Here is a 25,873-nt window from a genome sequence, read left to right as displayed (position 1 = left end):
CTGGGATTACAGGCTATTCACATATTAGTGCAATCCCCCCCCCCCCATAGTGTTATTTCTAAACATAAGTGGGGTTTTTTTCTTCACCTTAAAAAAAAACTTTATTTTCAAGGTTGTTTCGTGGTTTTTATTAGCTGATTTCTCACATTGCATAATAACATGCATTTTCCTACGTGATTAGAAACACTTCATAAAATAATTTTAATTGCTTCACAATGTGTTAGGAGGAGGAACAGTATTTTATTATCAGATATTAGTTTATTCTCTTGCTATCACAAATAGCACTGTATGAACTCTTCAGTGTATACAAAATATTTTCCATATTTAGAGTTTCTTAGAATGAATTCCCAAATGTGAAAATACTAGTTTAAAAAGCTTAAACTTTGTGCTTTAATTTTGCTTTATATCACTTTAATTTTTTTTTAATAGAACTGACTCTATAGGGCTACTAGCAATGTATAAGAAAACAGCTTTCACACTGGAGCTATTACAGAACATTATCATAAAAACAAACCACCAAACACTTTGGGAACTGGTCTCTCATTAGTGTTTTAATTTGCACATCTTTGCTAGTGAGATGGAACCTTTTCCCACTATTTGTCAAACAACCGAATTTCCTCTTTTGTAAATTATCCAGTATGTCCTTTGTCTGTTCATCTCTTGGGGTCTTTGTTATCCCTATTTACATAAAGAGCTAACAAGCACTGCCCAGAGAAAGGCATTCTGTATGCAACACCATGGAATTCTTCCCCTTTTAAGTTATTCCAGACTCAGCATTCAAGCAGCAGTATGAAGGGGAAACCAGGAAGAGCAAGAAAGATAATTGACATATTTTTCTCAGCTGTACAAATGAAATAAAAAGCTAATGTTACTGTGATAAAATAGCTATTTCTTTCCTAACTCAAAACTCATTTTAGTACTGCACATTGTTAAGTTTGGACTATTTTCAAACCACTCATCGTATATCATGTAATACCAGGAGTACATCTGAGCCTAAGTTGGCACATGGAAGCCATGGTGATTCCATAGAATGTTGCCATTCGAGGCTCATCTTTTAAAATAATTAAGTTAAATGAAATTTCAATTTAATTAAGATGGAGCATCGTCCTTTTTTCTGTAACCACTTCCTAAAAGGGTAGTACTTCCATAGGTAATTTTTCTTCTGGATACAATTAGAGCAAGCACAAGAAGGATACATAAATACAGACTCCCTGGCTTTGATGTAGAGATGGATGGGCTGATGTGCCCTCACTCTGCACTGGTGAGCATCTAGACTCAAGCTCAAATAACAAGCTCCACTGGCAGTGGCAGGGTATAAGACCAGTCAATAGGACTCATGTGCTGACCCTGATTCTGTGACAGCTTTTGTTCCATTTCATCAATTAAGGAACTTTCCTAAGCTTCTCTATTAAATAAAATAAAATAAACCCCCCCAAAATGGGGTCAGCTAGTAGCAGTGGGTTCACTCCTATATACCCAGCTACTGGGAGGCTGAGGCAGAAAGGTCAGAAGTTTGAATCCATCCAGGAAAACTTAGCAAAATCCTGTTTCAAAATAAAAACCTAGAATTGCTGGGGATATAGCTCAGTAGTAGAGTGCCCCTGAGTTCAATACCCTTTATCCCCTCACCCCCCAACACAAGTAAATAAATAAGTAATAATGATGCATGCACAGTGGTGCATGCCTGTAATTTCAGTGATTCAGAAGGCTGAGGAAAGAGGATCACAAGTTCATGGCCAGCCTCAGCAACTTAGCAAGGCCCAGAGCAACTTAGCAAGACCTTGTCTTAAAACAAAAAATAAAGTGGCTAAGTATAACTGGTTTCAATCCTTGGTACCAAACAAATAAATAAGTAAATGGAATAATAATACTTCTTCCTATGCAAAGGATATTTGTAAGATTATGTTATAGTGCTGGGATGTAGCTCAGTGGTAAAGCCTAGCTTTGATCCTCAGCACCTTAAAAAAAAAAAAAAAAGGTATTCTAAGAGAAAAATAGTTTGAGGACGAAGAGTATTAAGTATTATTATATTGTTATCAATGTTATTTTAAAATATAAGCTAAATACCTAAATTACCTCCTTTGTCAAACATCTTGAGGTCATAAAGAGAATCAGGCAATACTGGGACTGAATGAGATTTAGAATCACTCAAGTTGATCTTCTCATTTGACAAAGGAGTAAACTGAGGACATCCAAGCTGATACTTGTCCAACATGGCCCTGATGAACAATGGCTGAGCTAGAATGTTCATCTGGGAGTCCTGAACCCTCCTCAGAAAAACTTTTTACTGCCTCCCTCCAAGACTATAGTGAATGGAAAGTTAGAAAGGACAATCAAGTAAAGAACTCCACGTTATTTCTTTTTAATGTTTAATAAAAACTGCTTTGGGCAAACCTTCCTCCTTTATTCCATGATTATAGTAAAATACCTTCTTTGTTCTTTATTTTTGCAATACTGGAGATTTAACCCAGAGACATTCTACCACTGACCTATATCCCCAACCCTTTTAATTTTTGAGTCAGGGTTTTGCTAAGTTATTAGGCTGGCTTTGAATTTGTGATCTGCCTGCCTCAGCCTCCTAAATAGCTTGGATTTCAGGTGTGTGTCACCATACTCTGCTAACTTCTTCTTTAAATAGGCTAAAAATGCATGTGTATGAGAGCCAGGCATGGTGGCGCATACCTGTAAACCTAGCAACCCAGGAGTCTGAAACAGGAGGATTCCAAGTTCAAGGCCAGTCTCAGCAGTTTAGTGTGTCTCTGAACAACTTAGTGAGACTCTGTCTCAAAAAATAAAAAGGGCTGGGGATGTGGCATAGTGGTTAAGTACCTCTGGTTCAATCCCTGGTTGCCTTCCCCACCACAAAAAAAAAAAAAAAAAAAAAAAAAAAAAGCTTAAAAATACATATACAGAAAGTTTTCTGACAATAATGTGAATTTATGAAAACTTAAAACATTACATGTTTAAAAGCTTGAGAAGAATCAAGAGCAGATTAGCAGATTTTAACCAAACTGAAGCCTCGTTTTAGAGTCATATTTGCAATGTAATATCACTCTATCAGCCAGTGTACTGCAAACACAGAACGAAGGTCACTAAAATGAAGTGGAACCAGTTTGACAGAGAGTGTGCAATCTCATTTCACCAGATTGATTAATATGGGCAAAAGTGAAATTCTTAGCTACTAAGGAGACAGGTCTGGAATCTTAGCAATTTAAAAGAAGTTCATCACAGACAAAAATCTACCCTTCTTTCCAGCTAACCATTTAAGTGAAAGTGAATGGAACTGTCTATATAAATAATATGGATTGCAATAAGGAAACTTGTAATCAATACATTACAATATCTTATTCATAAGAGACTGGGAAAACAGGCAGCAAGTTGGTTTGCATAAAGCTATAGGAAACTGCATCAGTATTCCTCAAATTATTGTGTTCTTTTAATGACTAAGAATTCAAAAGTGTAAAAGTTCACATGGAAAGTTGACACAATCATCCTAATTAAGGATGAGGGCTTTACTCCTTCAGTGTCTTTCACTATTACCCAACTTTTGCTTTCGTTCATATATTTTCCTGCAACCTAAGGAGAATTTAATATGTATGTAGATACACAAAGTCCTCTCTATTTCACTGTAAACATGCACATGAAATAGTACAAAAAAGTTAAACAGAAACATGTTAAGAAAGTTCTACATGGCAAGAATTTTTCTAGTGCTTTTTCAAAGTAGCCAGATTATTTGCTTATTTTTATTACTTTTGTTAAAATAAATCTTTAATTTAACACACTGTGGATGCTCAACAGATGCTTCAGAGTCAAGAAAAAACTCACTTGGATTGCACAGACCTTACAGAATAGGTACAGTATAGGAGTTTCACAACTCTAGATTTTAATTTGGTAGTCCTGACAATTCTCCATTCTGTGACATTACCCCAAAAGTGAACAATAAATATATCTCATTTTAGCTGTTCATTTTGATTTCTTCTCTCACTAACCTTCAAACAAAACCAGTTAAGTAGTAAAAAGAACAAGTTTTACATTCTCATTGACCTTTTACCCCAAAAGATGAAAGTGAAGATTATATTGTGATTTGTCTAAAAGACAAAAGAAGGAAGAGTCATGACATTAGGCACACAGCAAAAATTTATCTCAAAATCAATGCAAATAGACAATACAGGAATATTTAAAGAAGCCCACACTATGCTGTGGTAGAAATTGTCACAGATCACTTAGTGGCTGTGTCTTAACATCTCATATAATGGTGCCTCTAGCAACGCTGAGTGAGCGCACTGGTATTTTCCTGACTCACAGGGACAAGAGTGTGCCGCCTGCTGACTCACCCTCCTCGCTTCCTGGGGTGCCTGGGTGTTCCAAGACTCTAAGGGAGGATTAAATTAAGGTTGCCATGACAGCTACCTAAATGCTGTCATGATAACATCAACAGATGTAGTACAGAGTTCCCTGGAAGTTGAACATTTTCTTTTCCAAAACTTCAATAATTTTAATAATTAAATTTCCTCAATAACCAAGCACAGTTGATTTAAAGAATGGTAAAGTGCTTTTTTCTTAAGTAGGTAGGCTGCCACATTAAGATATGGCCTACAATTTATTTCTTTACATAAAGTGTATTCCTTCGAGTCAATGGAAATTGACACATGATATTGCTTTGTATTTTTAGAAATTAAAATGAATAATATCAAAGTTGAAATGGTCAGGCACTATGGTGCATGCGTGTAATCGCAGCGACTCAGCAGGGAGGAAGACAAACTGGAAGCCAATCTGGGCAATTTAGTGAGACACTGTTGCAAAAAAAAACAAAAACAAAAACAAAAACAAAACCCCAAAAAACAGAAAGGAGTAGGGATACGGCTCAGCAGTAAAGTTCCCCTGGGTTCAATCCCCAGTACCAAAAGAAAAAAAATGAACTGAAAAATAAAGAGTTAACAATTGGGTTTTGGTTTTTATTTATATTTATTTATTTATTTGGTACTGGGGATTGAACCCAGGGGTGCGTAACTACTGAGCTACATTCCAACCCCTTTTTATTTTTTATTTTGAGACAGGTCTAGGTTTCTTACCCCCTTGCTAAATTCCTGAGGCTGGCTTTGAACTTGTGATCTTCCTACCTAGACCTCCTGAGTTGCTGGAATTACAGGCGTGTGCCACCATGTCCAGCAAATGTTAACAGTTTTGTTTTTTTAATGTGAAAGTTTGGGGAAAAAAATATGAACACCTTAAGCACTAGCCATTAGTCAGTATCTTGTGGTAAGAGGTCTGTTTTTGTATGTGCCAGTGTTTATGCCAAGAATCTGCCTATGATAAGGTGTGCTGTCCCGGTCTTCCCTACATTCCAATGCCTACAGACATCAGTGAGAGCAGAGGCAGGGCAGAAGAAGATGTTCCTAGAAAACCACTATTTTTATTTTGAAAATCCCACATTAGGGAGGTTTACAGTACTTTTTAGGCAGATTTGCTTTATATCTCAACTACTGAAGAGTAGGTTGAGTCATCAAAATGAACATCACAAAAAATTCAATGACCTCAGGGATTATTTAAACTGGGCAAGTCTTGACACTTGATGATTTTTAAATAGTGATTTTCTCCTTTTGGTTTCATTTGGCCTCATGATGTTGGTATGAACTTTAAGAAAAGCTGGGTCTCCAAGAAGGTTCCCAAGTGGCTAACTGGGCTTTAATTCACAATGGAGCCTGGTAGACATTTGCCCATTGAGGAGTCCCTCATGTACACTATGTTCCTGGAAGGAACCACAAACTAAACTTTGTGGTCCTTGCCTGGGCATGTTCCTGTTTGAACTGCCAAGGTAAACAGCCCTTGGAAAGTCTCATTTTGCCACTGGGACCTAACCAGTGAGCTGTGATCTGTAATCAGTTAGGACTGAATGCTTCTCTTGCATTCTTCATTTTTATATAAGGGACTGAGTGGGAACCTGGGTGGAGTTTTTCTCTATATAAGGCAGTTCTTTTGGAGTATACATTGGATTTGTGGGGAAGGCTGCTTCTCCCTGTTTTTGAATTATTTTCTTATTTTGAAACAAAGCCTCCCCTTCCCTTTACCCCTTTTCCCTTGAGTTATTTTCTGGTGAATTTTTGTGGACATTCTTTGGTGTTGGAGGTGGAATCTGAAGTTGGACATACCCTAGTGTTAGAAGTGGAATCTGAAGAAACTTCTAGTTTCTTCCTGGTATTGTCCTATACCAAGGTTTCAAAGCCTGCCAGAGCCCCTTGAGCTCCATTTCCTCCCCATCAGTGCTGGGGCACATTGGAAAGTCTTCTTGGCTCCAGCCTCCCCTCAGGTAGAGGTTTTAGAAACTTTATTTCAAGTTAGGAGCAGACTCACTTATTCAAGGTATAAGGCTCAGTCCATAAAGATTATGGTGGGGACTCTCAGAGTTGTCTTACATTGCACAGGAAGGGACTTCTCCATTAGATGAGTGCAAAATAGGTAACCATGTTCTAAGACTTCTGTGGCTCAGTCACCTCCTCAGAGTCTAACTGACTTTATGAATAAAAATTATGGTAGGAAAAACTGTAATTGGTAAGTGCCTAGACCCAGCTCAAGGTGACCAACAAAGGGCTTTTTTTGAAATTCCAAAAACTTGTCTATTTTCACAATTACAACAAAGAATATAACTCTCAGAGGCAGTGAGAGGCATTCCTTTATTGGTATTTTGAAATTTCCAAAGGAGCCCAAGGAAACCCTCCAGGAAGTGTTGTCTTTTTCAAAGGGAATAATTCCAAATTAAGTGTGACCTAATAAATTAAAAAAGAAACATGTGCTAGTAATAATAAAACTAAAACCACAGGTACACAGCCACTGCTTTCCCTGTTTGTCATCTGCCCCTTCCCTGCGGCCTCTTTGCTACCTCCACTTCGCTCTTAATCCCCTTCCACTCTCCCCAAGCTCCTCTTCTTTAGCTTCCCCAACATCCTCACTCCTTACTTCAATCCCTCAGGTACTTATCTAATATATCTTTTAAGATCCCAAACTCCTTGCATTAAATCAGACATCTAAGCTATTTTCCAGGATTTCTTGAACCCCTAAACTAACTACCTTGAGTTCAAATGACAGTTCAGCCTCATCTTTAGCACCTACCAACCTGGATTTTCAGATCTTTACTAACTCATTTGTATGTTTGTAGGGAATGCACTGGTTTGGGTAGCTGTCACCAGGAAAGCCCCATTAAAGACTTTAAATGAGCTGGAGGCCTAGGATACACCATAAGGCACAAGGACTAGCAGTCAGTTTACCAAAGGCCTTTGATTTTTCCCCCCCATAAGGCAACCTTGAAAGCTATATGAGCTGGAAAGTCATACAATGTTGCACCTAAAAAAGGATAAGTCAGGGTCAAGTGCAGCAATGTACACCTGTAATCCCAGCTACTGGGGAAGGCAAGGGTCAAGGCAGGAGAATCGCCAGTTCAAGGCCAGCTTCAAAACTTAGCTAGATCATGTCTAAAAACAAAAACAAAAAGGCTCAGATGTAGTCCAGTGGTAAAGTGCTCATGGATTCAATCCCTAGTACCAAAAACAAAACAAAACCAAAGACAAGTCAGTCCTTGATTACTTTGATAGATTTGAGTAAACCTTTCAGCAAAAAGGCATTAAGGAATTGAAAGATGAAACCCTTAACTTACTTAACTCAATCTTTGTGGCTGGACTTTCTGAGGTTCTTGGCACATTGGTCAAATCTCTATTGGGCAGCAAAAGGTGCCAATGAAGTAGCCTTCCTAAGTAACTAACTGTTAAAGATCCTGGAAAAAGATGAAGAATCTAGGGTCACCTGAGTCTTAGATTGTCAGGAGAAAACTGCCAAACTAACGGTCCTCCGATTATAACAATTAAAGAGGGACACACCTCAACTGATTCTTCATCTCAGAATCAAAGGGCCTGTTTGTGGGTTTTTTTTTTCTTCTCTCTCTCTCTCTCTCTGTGTGTGTGTGTGTGTGTGTGTGTTAAACATACAGGCAATTTCAAAAAGGACTAGTTGCTTTTTGTTCATTTGTTTGCTTTGATTTTGTACTGGGGATTAAACCCAGAGATGCTTAACCACTGAGTCACATCCCCAGCCCATTTTATATTTTATTTTGAGACACAGTCTCATGAAGTTGCTTAGGGCCTCACTAAGTTGCTGAGACTGGCCTTCAACTTGAGATCCTACTGTCTCAGACTCCGGAGTTGCTGGGATTACAGGTGTGCACTACCACACCCAGCATCAAAAAGGACTCTCTTGGGGCTGAGGTTGTGGCTCAGTGGTAGAATGCTTGCCTACTACTGCATGAGGCACTGGGTTCGATCATCAGCACCACAAAAAAATAAAATAAAGATATTGTGTCTACCTAAAAAACTAAAAAATAAATATTTTTTTTAAAAAGGAATGTCTTTAAAAGAAGAAAAGAAAGTACTGTCTTAAATACAAATGCTGGCTACAACTAAACCTGATAGGGTTACTTTATCCTTCCCTTTCATACAAAATGAGGGGTGATCAAAAGATATTTTACCTACTTAAAACAAGCCAACTAAGAGAATTAGATATTAAAATTGGGAATAAACTAGTCAGAGCTCTGGTTGAATTGACATAAGACTACTCTGTCCTTAACTTTGACACACTTACAACATCCCCTCCTCAGAGCTCTGAATTCATCCAGATGGTTTAGGCTTCTAACCAACTTATGACAGTTCCCAAATCTCTACCCACTTCTTTCCAATTAGGCCCTGTCTCAGGAAGTCACTGTCTTATTCATCTGGTCGGGTACCATACTTTTGGGTAAGGATTTTCTGGAAGTATATGAAACCTAAATCTTTTTCTCCCCAAAGGGGGAAATCACACTAGAATTAACCTCACCAGAAGGCTCTGGACTTATAAAAGTACTCCCTCTCCAAGCACCCATCTATTTGTCAGCCTCATTAACCCTACAGGAATTGCCCAAGAGCCTCTGTGGTATATTCCAACACTGACCTCAGCCATATACATTAACACCTTCAGTTAAAATCCAGGTGGATCATAACAAGTCTCTTCCTCAAATCAAGCAACGAACCCTCAAGTCACAAGGTGTTGGCTGGCATATAACCCAGGGTGGAGGACTTTATATGTAAGAAACTTGTTCCTAGGCCGGGCATGGTGGTGCATGCCTCTAATCCCAGTGGCTTGGGAGGCGGAGACAGGAGGATCTTGAGTTCAAAGCCAGCCTCAGCAACAGTGAGGTGCTAAGCAACTCAGTGAGACCCTGTGTCTAAATAAAACACAAAATAGGACTGGGGATGTGGCTCAGTATCTGAAGGCCCTAGAGTTCAATCCCTGGTACTCCCCTGCTCCCCAAAAAAGAAACTTGCTCTTTGAACCAGCCCTTGCAATATTTCCATCCAACCTGTGTGCAAACTTAATGAAAGATGATGGAGATTTGCACAGAATCTCAGAGCCATTAACATCATAGTAATTCCCTGACATTCATACAGACTATAGGTTGCCTTTGGGGCAGCATGTGAGCTTTGGCACATTCTGGAAGCAAAGAGCATTTTTCACTTTCTCAGGAAAACAAATATAAAATAAAACCATGTCCTTGTCCTCTTGGAGAGCATCCAGGCTTCAAAGCCTATAACTGTCATTAAAATCCAGGGTCACTTCTCTACAGATGGAAGAAAGCAAAGGAAGCAGAAGCTCCAAGGGCTCTGGTTATGATTAAAGTCCAGGGTCAACCCTCTGTGCAGACGGAAGAAAGTAAAGTTCTTGCCAAAGAACTTACAAGAGGCCCATGTGTCACGGTCTCTAAAATGTTTCCCATTTCTATCACCTCCCAGACTCCAGATTTATACCATAGTCTATGAAGGGCTCAAGCCACTTCTCTGATGGCCAAAAGGGGAAATAGGAAAAACAGGGATGTTCATTTGATAAAAGTTAATATCCTTGGGTGGGCCCAAATTGTCCTGTCCTCTCAACCACCCTGTAAAAGGGAATTTTGTCCCCCCTTTTTTGGTGGTGGTGGGGATATTATCCTTTACTCTTGACTTGACTTAATGGAATACTAGCAAGATAATCCAATGGGGAAAGCAATATTATTGGAGACCTTCACACATTGTTGCTAAACAGACGTATCAACTTTAAAAAAAAATGTCTGTATAATAGCGACTTCATGTTTCTATGGGTTATTCTCCCTTGGTAAATGGTTCTTTAAAATCTGGCAATTAGATTTTATTCAACTCCCTACTTCACAACACAAAACATGTCGGTCATTGTTTCCATGTTTCACATTGGGTTGAAGCTTTCCCTTGCTGGTAAGCTACTTTTGTTCCACCATGTGTTTCTGTCATGATGTTCTGCCTTGTCCTCGGCCCAAAAGCAATAGAAACAAGTGACCATGGATTTAAACCTCTGAAATCAGGAGTCAAAATAAACCTTCCTATTTTTAAGTTTATTTTTCATCTGATTTATTTGTTACAGTGACTGAAAGCTGACTAACACAGAAACCTTCCTTCACTACTGCAAGGGATTCATTAACATTCTACAACATAATGCTAACTCTGTTAAATATCCCTCAACATTGAGCTCCTAAGAGGTGAAGATGACTTTTACAAGGCCTTGAGATTACATTTATTGGAAAAGACACTAGCTTAAAGATTTCCTTCATTTTCAGTGGAAGGGACCTTAGTAGGAACTCTTAACTATCCTATATATAGTTTATTTAAAGGGTAAAGACTTGGGGACTAACACTTCTCATTTTAAAAAGCTCTTGATTTCCCCACCAAGTCAACTCCTCACGCCATCACTGATACAAAAACTCAAGTTGAACAGAACCAGATGCTGAGGATAAGAAGCAGATGATAGTTGAGGGGGACAGTGAGCCTAAGGGCCCCGAAATGATTTTGCTTATCCTGATCCTTTTTATTAGGATTCTTTTTAAAAAACATATATTTTTAGTTGTAGAAGAACACAATGCCCTTATTTTACTTTACTTTATTTATTTTTATGCGGTGCTGAGGATTGAACCCAGTGCCTCACACACGCTAGGCAAGTGCTCTACCACTGAGCCACAACCCAGCTCCTATTAGGATTCTTTGGTTCTTCCCTCACCAGTCTGTACTCATAGAAGGACAACATCATTATTCAAATATCTCAACACTGGCTTCTATAGCAATCTTACCACTTGCTGGATTTGTCATGTGTTGCCTTTTGATTCTTTCCCAAGGGATAATGACCCAAATGTTACACCTATAACTAATTTTCCTCAGTTTTCCCCTTTTATGTATCTCAAGAGGTCACCTAATGAATTCATCTGTATCCCCTCATATCCCCTGTGTTTTTTTTCCTTACCCTTCCTGAATGCTTTATATGCAGCAATCCCATGGCCTACAATCAAAAAATTGAAAGACTGAGCGACAGTCAGAGGACTCTCATCTGCCTGCTCAACATTTTTCTACCTGTCAGCACTCATTTCCACTAAATTCTTACCAGAGACTTGTTTTAATAGGAGAGAGCCATTACACCAAATCCCCTTGTGTACAACTCATTCAGGTTCTTGTCTCTGGAATACCTTCAGATTCTTTTCAGATTTTTCTGTCTAATTTTGCCTCACCTCTGGGATATCTCTAATTCTGATCATTGGTTTTACAATCTCACCATAATTTTATCTAAAAATGAGCTCTTCTGGAAAATGTCTAGACAAAGATACAATCCTTCTGGTTACATCTTTGTATATGGCTACAATAAATACCCTTGGGCATGTGACTGCTTAAACTCCTGGAAGATTAGAAGGATAACATTTATTGGGGTGCTTGACTTCCCCCTTTTTCATTCTTCCATTAATGGCTCAGTGCCACCCTATAAGAATCCCCATTCTTGTCAAAGGAGGGACAATTCTATCATAAATTGTTATCCAGACAACTTCTCAGATTATGAGAATGACAGCTGTTGGCATTCCCAAGGATGAGATTTACCAGGAGAGGTTAGTTCTAGAGCTGGCTTAGATTTAGAAGAATGTCGGGATCCTGGCTAGGAATTGGCACAGCCTGGGATGAATACATGATCAGAAACTTTTCCTATGCTGTGAACAGAATCATCCATGACACCACAGAGGCCATGAGAGCCCAGCAAAGGTCTTTAGATTTCTTTTTTGTTTTGTTTTCTTTCTTCTCTCTCTCTCTCTCCCTGCCCCCCGCCCCCTCGTACCAGGGGATTAAACCCAGGGGCACCTAACCATTCCAGGACCTTTTTAGTTTTTTATTTTGAGGCAGGGTCTTGAAAGTTGATTAGGGCCTAAGTTGTCGAGGCTGGCTTTGAACTTGTGATGCTTCTGGCTCAGCTTCCCAAGTCTTTGGGATTATAGGCATGTGCCACCCGACCCAGCAAAGATCTTTAGATTCTTTTGTTCACACAGTCCTGGATAACTACGTTGCAGTAGGCTACCTCTTTCTTGTGCAACATGGAGTCTGTGCTGTCCCAAATACCTCATGTTGAACTTAGATAAATACTGCTTGCCAGGTTGAATTGGAAACTTCCAAAATCTTAAAATTGGCTAACTCCTCGAAAAAAGAATACCATCATTTTTAGCTGAACACACTCCCCTTTCTCAGATCTTTTCAGCTGGCTACCCTGGCATTGGTTCTCTCCTGCAATCTGCCTGGCAGTTTCTCCCCACCTAAACTAGGACTAAGCATCTGCCTCCTTTTAAAGACCATTCTAGTTGGGCACAGTGGTGCATGTCTGTAATCCCAGCAACTTGGGAGTCTGAGGCAGGAGAATCACAGGCTTAAAGCCAGCATTAGCAACTTAGCAAGACACTGTCTCAAAATAAAACAATAAAAAAGCTGGGATGTGGCTTAGTGGTTAGCACCCCTGGGTTCAATACCTAGTACAGAAAGAAAGAGCAGAATCTCCAAGAAGGAACCTACATGGCTTCCTGGGCCTGAATTCATAATGGACTCTGGTAGCCATTTGTTGATTGTGAAGTCACACAAGTACTCTGTTCCAGAAAGAACCACAAAGTAAACTTTTTAGCATTTGCTTGTACATATTCATGTTTCAATTGGCAAGATAAACAGTCTTTGGAGTCCTATTTTGTCAACTGGACACCTAACCGGTGAGCTGTGATTTGCATTTAACCAATCAGGACTGAGCCCTTCTCAAATATTTGCATCCACATTGATGTAAGTGGACCACAATGAGAACCTAGGTGGGAGCTTTATATAAGCCCCCTCTCTCTGTTTCTTTGAGTACCCTTTTCTTTTGTACCAAAGACTACATCTCCCTGGTTTGCAAATTGGTTTCCTTTTTTGAAATAGAGTCTCCTCCTACACCTTTTATTTCTTGAATTCTTTCCTAGTGAATTTTTGTGGACATTGGCTACTACTTTTTGGCTAAGGTGTTCCTTGGAATCCCACTCATTTCAGTTGTGTAAACATTTATCAAAGACCTGTTATGTTTCTGAACTGCTCCTTGTTTGAAAAACACTTAACTAAATGCATCCATTGGGATCTTGTCAGGAAAAAAACCCACTGAAATGAATTTAATGGAAGAGAACTAAAGGATGGGACTAAGAGGTATAGGCATGGTTACAGGAATCAGTAACGGGATGGTGAAGCACACAGAGACTATGATAGTCAGGAGCCATTTTTACTCCTGGGCCTCCAGTTGTAAGAGGAAGGACCAATGTTACAGAGTCAGGAGGAATAGACATCATAAAAGAAGGGCTGCCCAGTGGGAACAGCATCTATGGAGGTTAAACAGCCACTTTCAGAGGCTTGGCAAGGCAGGGAGTGTCGAGGAATAAATTCCCTAAGCTTTCTGTCCTCCTACCTCTATCTCCCATCAGGCCTTCCAATCAAAAGTTACAGCTTAAGATGGCCTGGTTGATACAATTCCTAGGAATTAGCCTCTAGGGCACAGAGCAGCACAGAGAAGTGTGGAAAATAGATCTGGGAATGACTGAAACCTATGGAACTCATCAGAATTTTGGAGTAAGTAAAAGTTTTATGCATGAACTCTGTTCTCTCTGAGTACCAATGCTTTGTTCGCTTTCTCTCTCTCTCTCTCTCTCTCTCTCTCTCTCTCTCTCTCTCTCTCTCACACACACACACACACACATACACACACACACACACACACACACAAACACACATATATATTTATATTTTTCTTAGCTATTTGGATAGTCTATTGCCATATATCTGACTTACAGCTTTGTAGTCATCTCGTTTGGATTGATTGGGAAATGACAAGGTTATGCTTTATATAGCCATAAAGATGACAGCATACATTTTAATATTCTAATATTGTTAACATCAATCTGACAGCACAAAATCAAATGTTTCTTCCTAAATATGGAATAGAGAAAATTCTCCATGATTGCTTACTCAGTACAATTTTGTACACCATTATAAAGGCAAATTGGCAGTACATATATTGTGTGCAATATAAATTTCCCATGCTCAACTAAAAGTGGCATAGGCCTCTGCTATTGTGGAGTTGAAGAAATCATTCAGCATTTCCAGGAAAATAAAATTAGGATACCTGACTCCATCCTGCACAAAATCCCACAAAATCAAGTTTGTGTTTCAAAACAGAAGAAAGGTTATTTTCTCTCTGCTGTCAGAATTTTCGTATTGGGCTTAAGCTCAGTTGGCTTGAGTGACTTGATTCTGCTCCCTTTATTGACTGCATACTTCCCTATTTCAGTTCCTCACTTCCATTACTGGTGCTTTCTTCTCCTCCCAAATAAATTTCTTGCATTCTAATTCTTGTCTCAAGGTCGACTTGTGGAGGAATCTAAATTAAGAAAGGCGGTTTCAATTACTACTTGCACAGATCTATAAAAGTCTATCTTCCACTACTTTCTAACAAATTATTTTTTACTAAGAGTTGGAAATCGCCATAGAATTTCAACTTGATCACTTACTGACTACCTACCATTTGCCCGGATTTTCTTCTGACATTATTTTAGCTGTGTGCTTCTGAGGCTCTTTCCCGTATATTTCTTTGTTTTCTCTTTCTAAAACTAAACCAAGGACAGACTGCAAAAAGGAAACTGTACCCGGATAAGAATGTGCTGAGATATGTTATTTAATTTAATCCTCCACCCATCCTGATAGACAAATCATATGGATTTTAGTAATGATATTTGTTTGGATGTTTATCTACTATAACAAATTACATACATTTATAGAAATTTATAGATGTTTCTAGAACCTCCAGTACTATTTCCTTGCCTTGTTTCATTATTAAAAAATAAAAAATATGATTTCTTATCTTAGCTATTCTTTACCTAGAAACATTGCTCTATTAATTATGACAAGTAGTAAATAGATTTTATGAAAGATAGTCTTAAATAATGAGTTATCAATTACTGCATAGTGCCTGTATCTGAGCTCTATTGCAAACCATATCAGTGCATTTTAAATTTAAAGGATAATAGTAGAGACAATTCACAATTAAAATATATCAAAATTATTGACTGGTAATAACTTATTTAAAGGTCAATTACTAATTTTCTTTTCTTGGGCAAATTAGGTTGGGTGGGAATTTATAAAACTGATCGTGTGAATAAATATAGTAAAAATAGTGAGATTTCATAATAAAATATTAATAATCCTTAAAGAAATGATGTTTTTAAAATTTGATTAGTATTGTAGTCAAAATTCTTTCTGAGGTTTCTGAAAACTAAACACACAAATAAATGTAACCAAACACTGAAATATAACAGTCAAAATAATTCACAGGGCTTTTGTGTAACTGTTGGAAACAGGAGGCAGTTGACATTACAAAGTGGGCAAGGGCACAAATACACATAGAAACACATGCCTTTAGTGTTTTTTCCAAAATGTATTTTTTTCTTTCTTTTTTGGTACTGGGGATTGAACTCAGTGGCACTCAATCACTGAGCCCTAGCCCCAGCCCTATTTTGTATTTTATTTAGAGACAGGTTCTCATTTAGTTGCTTAGCACCTTGTTTTTGCTGAGGCTGGCTTTGAATTCACCATCCTCCTTCCTCAGCCTCCTGAGCTGCTGGGATTATAGGCATGTGCCACAGCACCTGGCCAAAATGTATTTTTTCTTGACTTTAATTAGCAGGCAATAAATGGTCCATACAATTCTAATTTTATTGTTTAAAACAAAGGGTACAACTCATTAAAACCTTTTCAGGCAAAGTTCTACTTCAAGAAAAATAAAGCACCTTTGAATATTCACATACATTTGGTAAAATGTATGGTAAATCCCTAACTGCAACACTTGGAGCTTAAATTATTACTGTCAGGAACAGATTGTGTCAATCTGAACTAAAGGTAAAGAACTCTAAACTTTAAAAAGTTTGCTGGATATGTGTGATAGTTTGCCTGATATGTGTATGCTACAGGTAAATTTAATAAAATAATGGAAACCTATAGTTTTAATAATAAAATAAAGGTACCAGAAAATTTTTAGTTTGTTTTATTATTAATATTTGTGGTAATGGGGATTGTACCCAAGTCCGTCACAGAGCTGGGCTAGAAAAATTTTAAATTAAACATTTTAAATAGGTTATTCTCATGGTTCAAATATCAAAACATTTAAATATAAGTGGAGTGAAAAGTCCACCTCCTATGCCTCCTGTTCATTGAGTATGCATATTTAATATAAGTTTGTCCTAGTTTTCCACACATATAAGCTAATAAATGATTCTATATCATTTTATGCTGTTTTTCATTTAAAAATATCTTGTAAATCTTAATATCAAAACATAAAGAGCAGGGTGTAGTGGTGTACAATGTAATCCCAGTAATTTGGGAGGCTGAAACAGGGAGATCTCAAGTGTAAGGCCAGCCTCAGCAATTTTCCAAGTCCCTCAGCAACTCAGTGGTACACTGTCTCAAGATAAAAACCAGAAAGAAATGGGGATGTACCTCAGTGTCCCTAGGTTCAACCCCAAATACTAAGTGGGGGATGGAAAGAGAGAGAGAAAAAAAAAGTTTATTCTTGTCTCACAGTTTTCGAGGTCCTAGTTCCTGATTGGTAGGTCCTGTTGACTTGAGTCTTTGGTGAGGCTGCAGCACATAATGGTAGGAACACATGGCTAAAGCAAAACTGCTTATCTTATGGCTGGGAAGCAAAAAAGAGAAAGATAAACAGAGTTTCACAATCTCCTTCAGTGATGCCTCCTCCCCCAGATGACTTAAAGGCCTCACTCTAGCCCTAACTTTCAAAGATTCTACTATCTCCATATAGAGCTGTCCTGGGAACCAAGCTTGGATCTTTGGGGTTACTTATCCAAACTGTAGCACTTTAGGATTACCTTATCATTTCTTATATGTGGAAATGTCTCTTTGGGACAAATCCCTAGAAGTGAAATTGGAGATTCTGAGTATATATGCATTTTTAATTTTGATAGATACTGCCAAATTCCCTTTTCCCTAAAGCCTAGCCAAAGTCGTGATGCCAGATATAAATTAATGGTTTTCCATTTAGAAATACACAATAAAAAGTAGGTTGCCTATTAAAGAATTAGAAAGAAAGTGGGACAAATTTATCCAGCAACTTGCAGAGCTCATTTTCACTCAAAAATACATTCAACAGAATTTCTTGAGGATCTACCCTGTGCCAAGAGCTTTTAGGCACTTGGGATACATTCACAAACAAATCAGACTCACATTCCTGCCTGGGTGTGGAACTTACATTTGAGTTCTACATTTTGGAACTCTCTGCTTCTTCCTGAGAAGCCAGTTAAATGTCAAAATCCCGAAAATGATCTATTGAGATCCTGAGTACGGGTTCCAGACATATGCTACAAGTGTTATTTAAAAACTAGAGGCACTGTTGCATATGATTTCATAACTCTCCATCAGGTCCTTTTAAACAACACACTGGTGAGAGAGCTCCTTTTATCTGACTCCATCTGCTGTTGGTAGTGATCAGCATACTGTGGGCATTGTGGTATCATCTGAGATTAGGTTGTGAAATAGGAAATGGAGTTACAAGCAGATTTGCAAGTGTATGCAAACTGTTCGTTTCTATATCTTGCTGAAACTAAGGGCGCCCAATTCAGGTTTGGGGAATAGGCAAGACAAGGTTATCAGCACATTCCTATCAGGGCACAGTTTCCTTTTTGCAGTCCGTCCTTGTTTAGGTTATAGAAAGAGATCACAAGAAGGTTCCATGGAAAATAGTTATAGAAGCAGACAGCAGTGATGATCTATTATGCTGAACAAGGGCATGGAAAAGGAAACATGTTAGAAACTAAGAAAAGATGATAAATGTAAAGGGAATAGCAAGTGCAAAGATACAGTATAGTCTCAGAGTTATTTTTTAAAATTCTTAATTTAAGCATCTTTCTTAGAGGAGAATCTCTTGAAAAGTTAGCACCCATTAGATTTAATTTAGTAGAAGGCTGTTGGCTATAGCTGTCAAAGTCTTGTCAACATCCCAGTTGTGTTCCCTGGGGAATACAAGGAATTGCACCCAGGGTCTGGCATGAACTAGGCAAACACTACCACTGAACTACATCTCCAGTCTCATCTTAGTGGACTTTTTGCATCATTTAAATGACAGTGGGGCCCGGTGCAGTGGCATATACTTATCATCCCAGCTACTCCAGAGGCTGAAATAGGAGGAACAAAAAGTTTGAAGCTAGCCTGGGCAAGTCAGCAAAACAAGAGGACTGAGGATATAAGTCTGTGGTAGGGTGCCCTGGTTTCAATCCCCAGTCCTGGGAAGCGGGGGGTATATATATAAATCGGTATATTATAAAATGAAGCACAGCAAAAAGGCAACTCCAGAGAGTGGCTCTTGAACCATATCCTGGTTTTTATTTTTTTCTTTCTGTATTATTAAAATTTCATCCTGGTGTCACAATAGTCACAATAAACAAGTGAATAAAGAACGAGTGATTTCTGAAGCCCCAATAATTCTCAGTTTCTCTTCCCAGTTTTAAAATTCTACAGCTAGACAAAAGAGAATTTAAGTCAACATTCTCATCTGGTAGTTGAGGTCCACTGTGTGAAGCAGCAATTAATGGAAGCCAGGTCTCTCTTCTGATTCCCATTCCAGCAGAGCTCTTTCATCATTCCAACAGAATCACCATCAAAAACCTTCAATGCCTATGATTTCCTGGCTCTATGGGTTCTATGCTACTATGCAAATGTTGCAAACTGGAATGAGTTTGGCCAATGATACTGGACCTTAAAGGCTGGGGCCATGGACCCATTAATGAGCAGTCACACTGCTCTGGTGCTGTCTGAGCTTGGAGCCTCCATCCATGGGTCCCAGGGGTCTCCTCAGCCTTGAGTGAACACAGCTGGTCCAGCACTCTGCTCTGGTTGTCTAGGCCAAGGATAGCTGAGCACAGACCTGGTAATGGACTCAAAGTCCCCAGAGTTCCACTTGGTTCCCCTAAGGCAGCGTGTAGCAATTTTTGAATCTACCAGTGGGATTTCCTGACCTTTGAACAACTGCCCTAAGCCTGGCAGTAGGTGCCAGGGCGCCAAGGGAGCGGACAGGGTCCAGGCCCCACTCTTTCCCTGAGCTCCATTCTTGCCACCCTACTACTTCATCTACTTCCCGTGCGCCCTTCCATTCTTGTCTCCGCGAGCATTTTCTCAACACTTCCCACTTCATGTTTACAAAGTGCTTACGCCCACTTGGCCGCCAGCTTTCTCGCCCGCTCCAGTCCCTCGCCCCTCCCGCGACTCGGCCCCTCCTCTCCCGGATCCCAAGGCGCCGCCACCCCGTGCCCACCCGAGCGGGTTCAGGAGTCTCGCGCCCGACCGCGCGGCCCATCACGTGAGTCCGCCCAGTCCCCGCCGTCACGTGAGCGCGCCCGCCCCGCCCCCACTCCCCGCCCCGCCCCCGCGCCGGCGCGCTTCGACGTGCCCTGGAACTTACCCTCCCTGAGAGACCAGGCTGCAGGGACGCGCCGGCCAAGGCGGCCGAGGGAATGCTCTCCAGGCTCGCCTAGGTGTTCCGCGCCCACCGTGCTGGCTGAGGAGGGGGTCTCCCGCCGCAAGGCCGCCGGGCCCTCGGTAAGGAAGCCGGGTGCGGGTGCCCCAGACGGAGGGCAGGTCGGTGAGGCGCTGCACAAAGGCGCTTCTGGGCTCGGGCAGTGCCCGCGGCGGGCGGCGGGACTGGGGGAGGCGTGTGCAGGAGGCGCGGCGGCGCCGAAGGCGGGAGGTGAGGCCGGGCGCGGCGAGAGGAGTCGGGGCTTGGGGTGGGCGTCCGGGGAGGGGAGGCGGTTGCCAGCCGATTGGCCGAGAGGGTCGGGAGGGTTTAAATGGCCCTAAGTTATGCCTCTTTTGCTCCCTAGGTTTTCTGACTTCCTGTGTGCGGGCAGCGCCCGCCGCCCCGCCCCCGGGAGGGAGGGTGTCTCCGTGTGTGTGTGTGTGTGTGTGTGTGTAAGTGTAAATGTAAATGGCCAGCCTGGAGCTGCCCTCCCTGGAGGGCGGCTCTGTTTGCGGGCTTCCTAACTGCTGTAGGGTAGGTAATTCTCTGCCCACCTGGAGCGCCCACCTGGGTTCTCCCACCTGGGTCCTCCCCTGGGAGCGTTGACCTTAAACGGGCCCGCACTTCTTTGCAGTCTTAAGAGGTGCCCCACCCCTATTCGATAGGCTTTTGCTACCTTCCCGCTCTGCTTGGAGGAATCTCCTGAAAGTCCTTGAATTTAAACAACAACAACAACAAAACCCTCTTTACAAGGCTGCTGCCGTCTTGCCATCCCGGGGTAGTTGCTGGTCTTCCTAGAATGGGTGTCTTTACGTGTTGTGTCTTGTCTTACTGCAGACCCTCTGACAAGAAAAGGCCACACGGTCGTCCTTAGAGAAAAAGGCACAGGCCTTCGGTTTTAGAAGCGTGTGATGTTTTCCTTTTGCTTGCAGCAGCAGTTTAAAATGCGTTTGCAAAGACGAAAGCGGAGTGTTTAAAGTATACCTTCATTGAAAGTTCTAATGTCATTTCAAGTGAGGTTTATTATGGGTAAAAAGGCGTTCAACACGGATACACGATTGGTTTTGTCTTACTTTATGGTTAATGATGACATGCGGAAGTAGCTTTTATTGACTAGGCACACATTCCTAAAAGGCAGGTAATGTGGAGGAAAGGAATATTGAACTAAGAGTTACTCAAGTTCTTATTTAGATCTGCTATCCAAGTTGTTGAGGTGAGGCCTTAGAAGACTCAGAATGTTGCAATAAAAATATTGTTAAAAAGTATTAGTCCTTAGTATACTGCCTCTTTCCTACTTAAAAAGTGGAGAAATGGTGACCCAGAGATGTATTTATTTGTCCATATCCAGTTTTTTTTTTTTTTTTTTTTTTTTTTTAACTTGCTCCTCCTCTCCTCGTCTGAGCACCCAGTCTGGCTGCTGGTGCAATATTTGTCTCTTTGTTTTTAAAATTCCCTTGGAAACGTTTTGGAGCAAGGATTTGAAAGCTCAAAGCAGTGCCTAAGAGTAGGCAGAGAATGCATAACCCTGATCTGTGCCACCTGAAGAGCAAGCCAAGCTAGCTCTATGTTCCGCTGCTCTAGAGGTGTTTCTTTGTTGGGGGTAAATAAGGAAATAAAGCATAATATGACAGATTATATGTGTATGTTTATGTATAAGCCTCAGTATCTATTGATACACTTTTGTTCTATCAATAGAAGCTGAAGATTGCTCATTGATTCTTAATGTTATGCCACCTGTGTAGGTTAGTTGTGCTTATATAATCAATACTGTATGTATTTTTAGGTTTTAAAATTTGCTATACTACTTGTGATGCAAAGGTGAATGTAAGTAAGTGCTGTAGAAAAACAGTATTTTATTTGTAGTTAATCATTTGGCTTCTGTTTCATTAATTTGAAAATATTTACTCAGTGCTTTTTAAAAGTAGGCTGAAGCTTTATAGATTTAAGTACTTCAAGTTATGCAAGTGACAGTGCTGAGCATAATAAGGGTCATGATTTCAAAGTGACTAAAAGTGAATAGTGGTAATCTGTAGTTGTTAAACAGTAGCATTTATGTGAGAAAATGGACATTACCATTTTATAATAAATAGTTGGAGACAAAATTAAGGTTTTATCATACTCTATTTAACAATTTTAGTTATAATTGTGAATATTCACTGTTCTGTAGAATGAAACAGTTTTGAAAAGGTATCATGATACCTTTTCATGATATCACATAGCATCATTATACTTCAAATAATTCTTAGTTGAGGACTCATTGGGCCACCATCTGTGTCTTTTTTTGGGACAAAGGATTGAACCCAGGAGAGCTTAACCACTGAGCCACATCCCCAACCCTTTTTATTTTTGAGATGGGGTCTTGCTAAGTTTTTGAAGCTGGCTTTGAACTTGTGATCCTCCTGTCTCAGCCTTCTGAGCTGCTGGGATTATAGGTGCACCAGCCATTATTCTGTGCCCTTTTTTGAATTAACTGGTGTAATTGTGCCAGATCCTCATTTGGGAATGGCTTTACCATGATTCAGTCATTTTCATATGGCTTTGATTGACTTAATATCCTGAAGTTTAATTTTGTAGTTGACTTATGTTTGAACAGAACTGCCAAATGCTTGAAGCCTTTATCCCCTGTTGATAATGGGTTTTATTAAGCTTTAATTTACATGGGAATCTCCTTAACTTCTAATGTCTTAAAGTCATATGGATGCTATTCTTCTGCCCTGACCACACATACGCTGTATCTCATAGAAACACAATGCCAGCCACAATGTAATTTTAAAGTTTCTAGTACTCATATTCTAAAAAGTAAACAAGTTAAAAAAACCCAAGTAAAAACAATTAATGATTTAATTTAACTTAATTAGTATATCTGAAATAGTTTAACATGTAATCAGTATGGAAATTCCATGGTTTTTGGATGAAGTATTTGAGATCTCATGTATTTTACACTTACAGTATAACTCAGTTTACACTATTCAGATTTCAAGTTTTCAATAGCCACTTTGGCTAGTAGCAACTGTACTGAGTAACAGTTTTGGAGTCTAAAATCTAGATCAATGCAATTCTAGTTGTATTTTCAGATTGGCCCCAATAGCAACCCTTGGGAACTTGTTAAATATGTAAATTTCAGGGCTTTGCCTCATACCTGCTGAATTTAGAATATCTAAGGTTGGGATCCAGTACTCCCAAGTTTAATAAAATCTCTCCAGGAAATTACTATAGAATGTATCATAGATGGGATCTTGGAAAAGAAAAAGGACAGAAGGGTAAAACTAAGGAAATCTAAATAACTATATGGATATCATTATGTGTTAGTTTCAATTCATTAAATGAGACCAATTTACCACACTAATATTGAAAACTTATAAAATACTACATTAAGTGTTTTACACGTATTCACTATTTTAATTCTTTCTATATGTAGCATGTGCTGCTAATATGCTCCATTTTTGCAAATGACAAAACTGAGATTCAGAGAGATTAAATAACTTGTGTTAGGTCACACAGCTAATAAGAGATAGGGGATGTTCACTATTTCTTAAGTGATCAGCATTATTTGTGAATATTTTTCTACTCACAACTTTTGCTTCCTTGAGCATGCAGTGATTAATATGAATATACTGTGTCATGCTTTATAATTTACATTATAATTTGTATTTTCTACTAGTACAACTTTTCTCTTTCCATTCTCAGAAGGATCTTGTGAAGTTTATATTATTTCCTTTGTTTTACCAATAAATAAAGTGTCCAGGATCTGAGAACTGTTAAATGGCAAAGGGTAGATTTAAATTTCAGGACTCTGATTTTGAGTTCTGTGTTCTTTTTCTCATACCACAACAATTTAGGATATGAGATTATATTGGTGCCTATGAAAGTTGGCTGAAAATTATCTGTATTTTGCTATATATTATTGAATTTAAGAATTCTAGTTTTATTGAGGTATAATTTTCATATCTTAAAATATACTAACACCAAACAAAAAGAGGCAATGAACAGATACATATGACAAAGGTAGATAAATCTCTAAAGCATTATTCCGGCTGAAACATTCCTGACAGAGAAGGCTACATACTGTATAATTTGTATTTTCTACTAGTACAACTTTTGCTTCCTTGAGTAAACAGTGATTAAAGTGATACTCTTTATCATGCTTTATAATTTACTTTGTACTTTTTTAACATTTCCCTGTGTCCTCACAAGAATCCTTTGAAGTTTGTGTTGCTATTTTACAGAGGGATGTATCAGTTTGTTCATTCACTGGTTGGTAGGCCTTTGAGTTGTTTTCAGTTTGTGACTACTATGAATATTCATGTAAGGTCTTTGTGTGGACTTAAATTTCCATCTCTTGGGTAAATACCCTGAAGAAGGACTGCTGGGTCATATGGTAAGTATGTTTAACTTTATTAGAAACTGCCAAATTGTTTTCCAGAATGAAAGTACCATTTTGCATTTCTAACAGCGAGGAATATGAATTCCATTTACTGGTATTCTTACAATTTTTTTCTATCTAGTACATTTTAAAGCCATTTTGGTAATTGAGTACTGATATTTGGTTGTTTAAATCTCCATTATTTGCCCCCTCCCCATTAGGGATTGAACCCAGGGGCTACCCTTAAGACAGGATCTCTTTAAGTTGCTCAGTCTGGCCTTGAACTTGCCGTCCTCTTGTCACAGCCTCCTGAGTCCCTGGGATTATAGGCATGTGCCTCCATTATTAGAGTTTTGTTGAGGTTTAATTGCTGCATAATAAACTGAACATAGTTAAGTGTACAGTTTGATGAATTTGGTTATTTATGTACTTGTGAAACTGCTGTGCTTTAGATATAGTTTGAGTGTAGCCTTCAAGTGTTAATGTGTTGGGAGCTTGATCCTCAGTGTGGCGGTGTTGGAAGGTGATGTGGAACGTTTAAGAGTAGGTCCTAGAGGGAAATAATTCATATTGAGGGTGATGCCTTCAGAAGAAATTGATGTAATTCTTGTAGAACCTGATTCTTGAGAGAGGTTTGTTATAAAAGAGAAAGTCTGTCCTTTTCTGGGTCCTGCTTTGGTTTCCTGTATTGTGTGAGATCTTTCCTTCTCACATGTGCTTGTGTAGTTGTGCTGCCATCCTCTCTGAGGTCCTCACCAAAGCCTTGAACCTTCAGACTATGAGCTAAATGAGTGACTACATAAGAAAGTTATTTTGTTATATGGCCTCAGTTATTTTGTTATAGTAATGGAAAACTGGCTAGTACAGAAACTATTACCATCATCAACATAATTGATATATTATCTAACCCTCTCATTTCCTTGACCACTTTTTTTTTTTTTTGGTGGTGGTGGTGGTACAAGGATCCAAGTACCAGGTCCTTCCACATGCTAGGCAAGTGCCCAGCCTCTGAATTACATCTTCAGCTCTTTTAACTTTAAGACGGCATTACCCAGTTGTGGTCCTCCTTGCCCCAGCTTCCCTAGGTGCTGGGATTATAGATGTCCCTGGCTTAGTGGTAGTTTTTTTTTTTTTTTAATATTTTTTTTGCTGTAGATGGACACAATATCTTTATTTATTTATTTTTATGTGGTGCTGAGGATCGAACCCGGGGCCTCACATGTGCTAGGCAAATGCTCTACCAATGAGCTACAATCCCAGCCCTTAATGGTGGCTTTTTTTAAAAAAAATATTTTTTTAGTTTTCAATGGACTTTATTTTGCTTGTTTATATGCAGTGCCGAGAATCAAACCCAGTGCCTCACATATGCTAGGTAAACACTTTACCACTGAGCCATAACCCAGCCCTAGTGGTAGCTTTTAAGAGCACAAGTTTTTCATTTTGATGAAATCCAAGTTGATATATTCATGTTTTTTGAATTATTTTAAGGAAATCTTTTCCAATAGCTACTAATATTTTGCTTGTAGAAGTTATATAATTTTAGCCAGGTATGGTGTTCATGAGTATAATCCTAGGGACTGGGAGGTTGAAGCTGGAGGATCG

The 25,873-nt window shown here is 39.3% G+C and overlaps 1 protein-coding gene and 1 long non-coding RNA gene across 6 annotated transcripts in view; one reads left to right on the top strand and one right to left on the bottom strand.

Moving 5' to 3' along the window:
• Nucleotides 1–19,983, bottom strand: part of LOC308652558 — a 29,445-nt gene extending 9,462 nt beyond the window's left edge. Inside the window, exons 1-2 of the long non-coding RNA XR_014022821.1 lie at nucleotides 19,855–19,983; nucleotides 16,963–17,076 (exon numbers count right to left, since the gene is read on the bottom strand). This is a non-coding gene — a long non-coding RNA (uncharacterized lncRNA). The remainder of the gene's footprint in view (nucleotides 1–16,962; nucleotides 17,077–19,854) is intronic.
• Nucleotides 19,856–25,873, top strand: part of ARHGAP12 (Rho GTPase activating protein 12) — a 116,713-nt gene continuing 110,695 nt past the window's right edge. For all 5 annotated transcript variants that reach the window (XM_081300474.1, XM_081300475.1, XM_081300473.1 and 2 more), the window contains exon 1: nucleotides 19,856–19,991. The gene's annotated coding sequence lies outside the window, so the exon portion shown is untranslated. The remainder of the gene's footprint in view (nucleotides 19,992–25,873) is intronic.

Source organism: Spermophilus citellus, assembly GCF_964194105.1.
Source record: "Spermophilus citellus genome assembly, chromosome: 6".
NCBI classification, from domain to species: Eukaryota; Metazoa; Chordata; class Mammalia; order Rodentia; family Sciuridae; genus Spermophilus; species Spermophilus citellus.
This window is presented reverse-complemented; position numbering and strand designations above follow the sequence as displayed.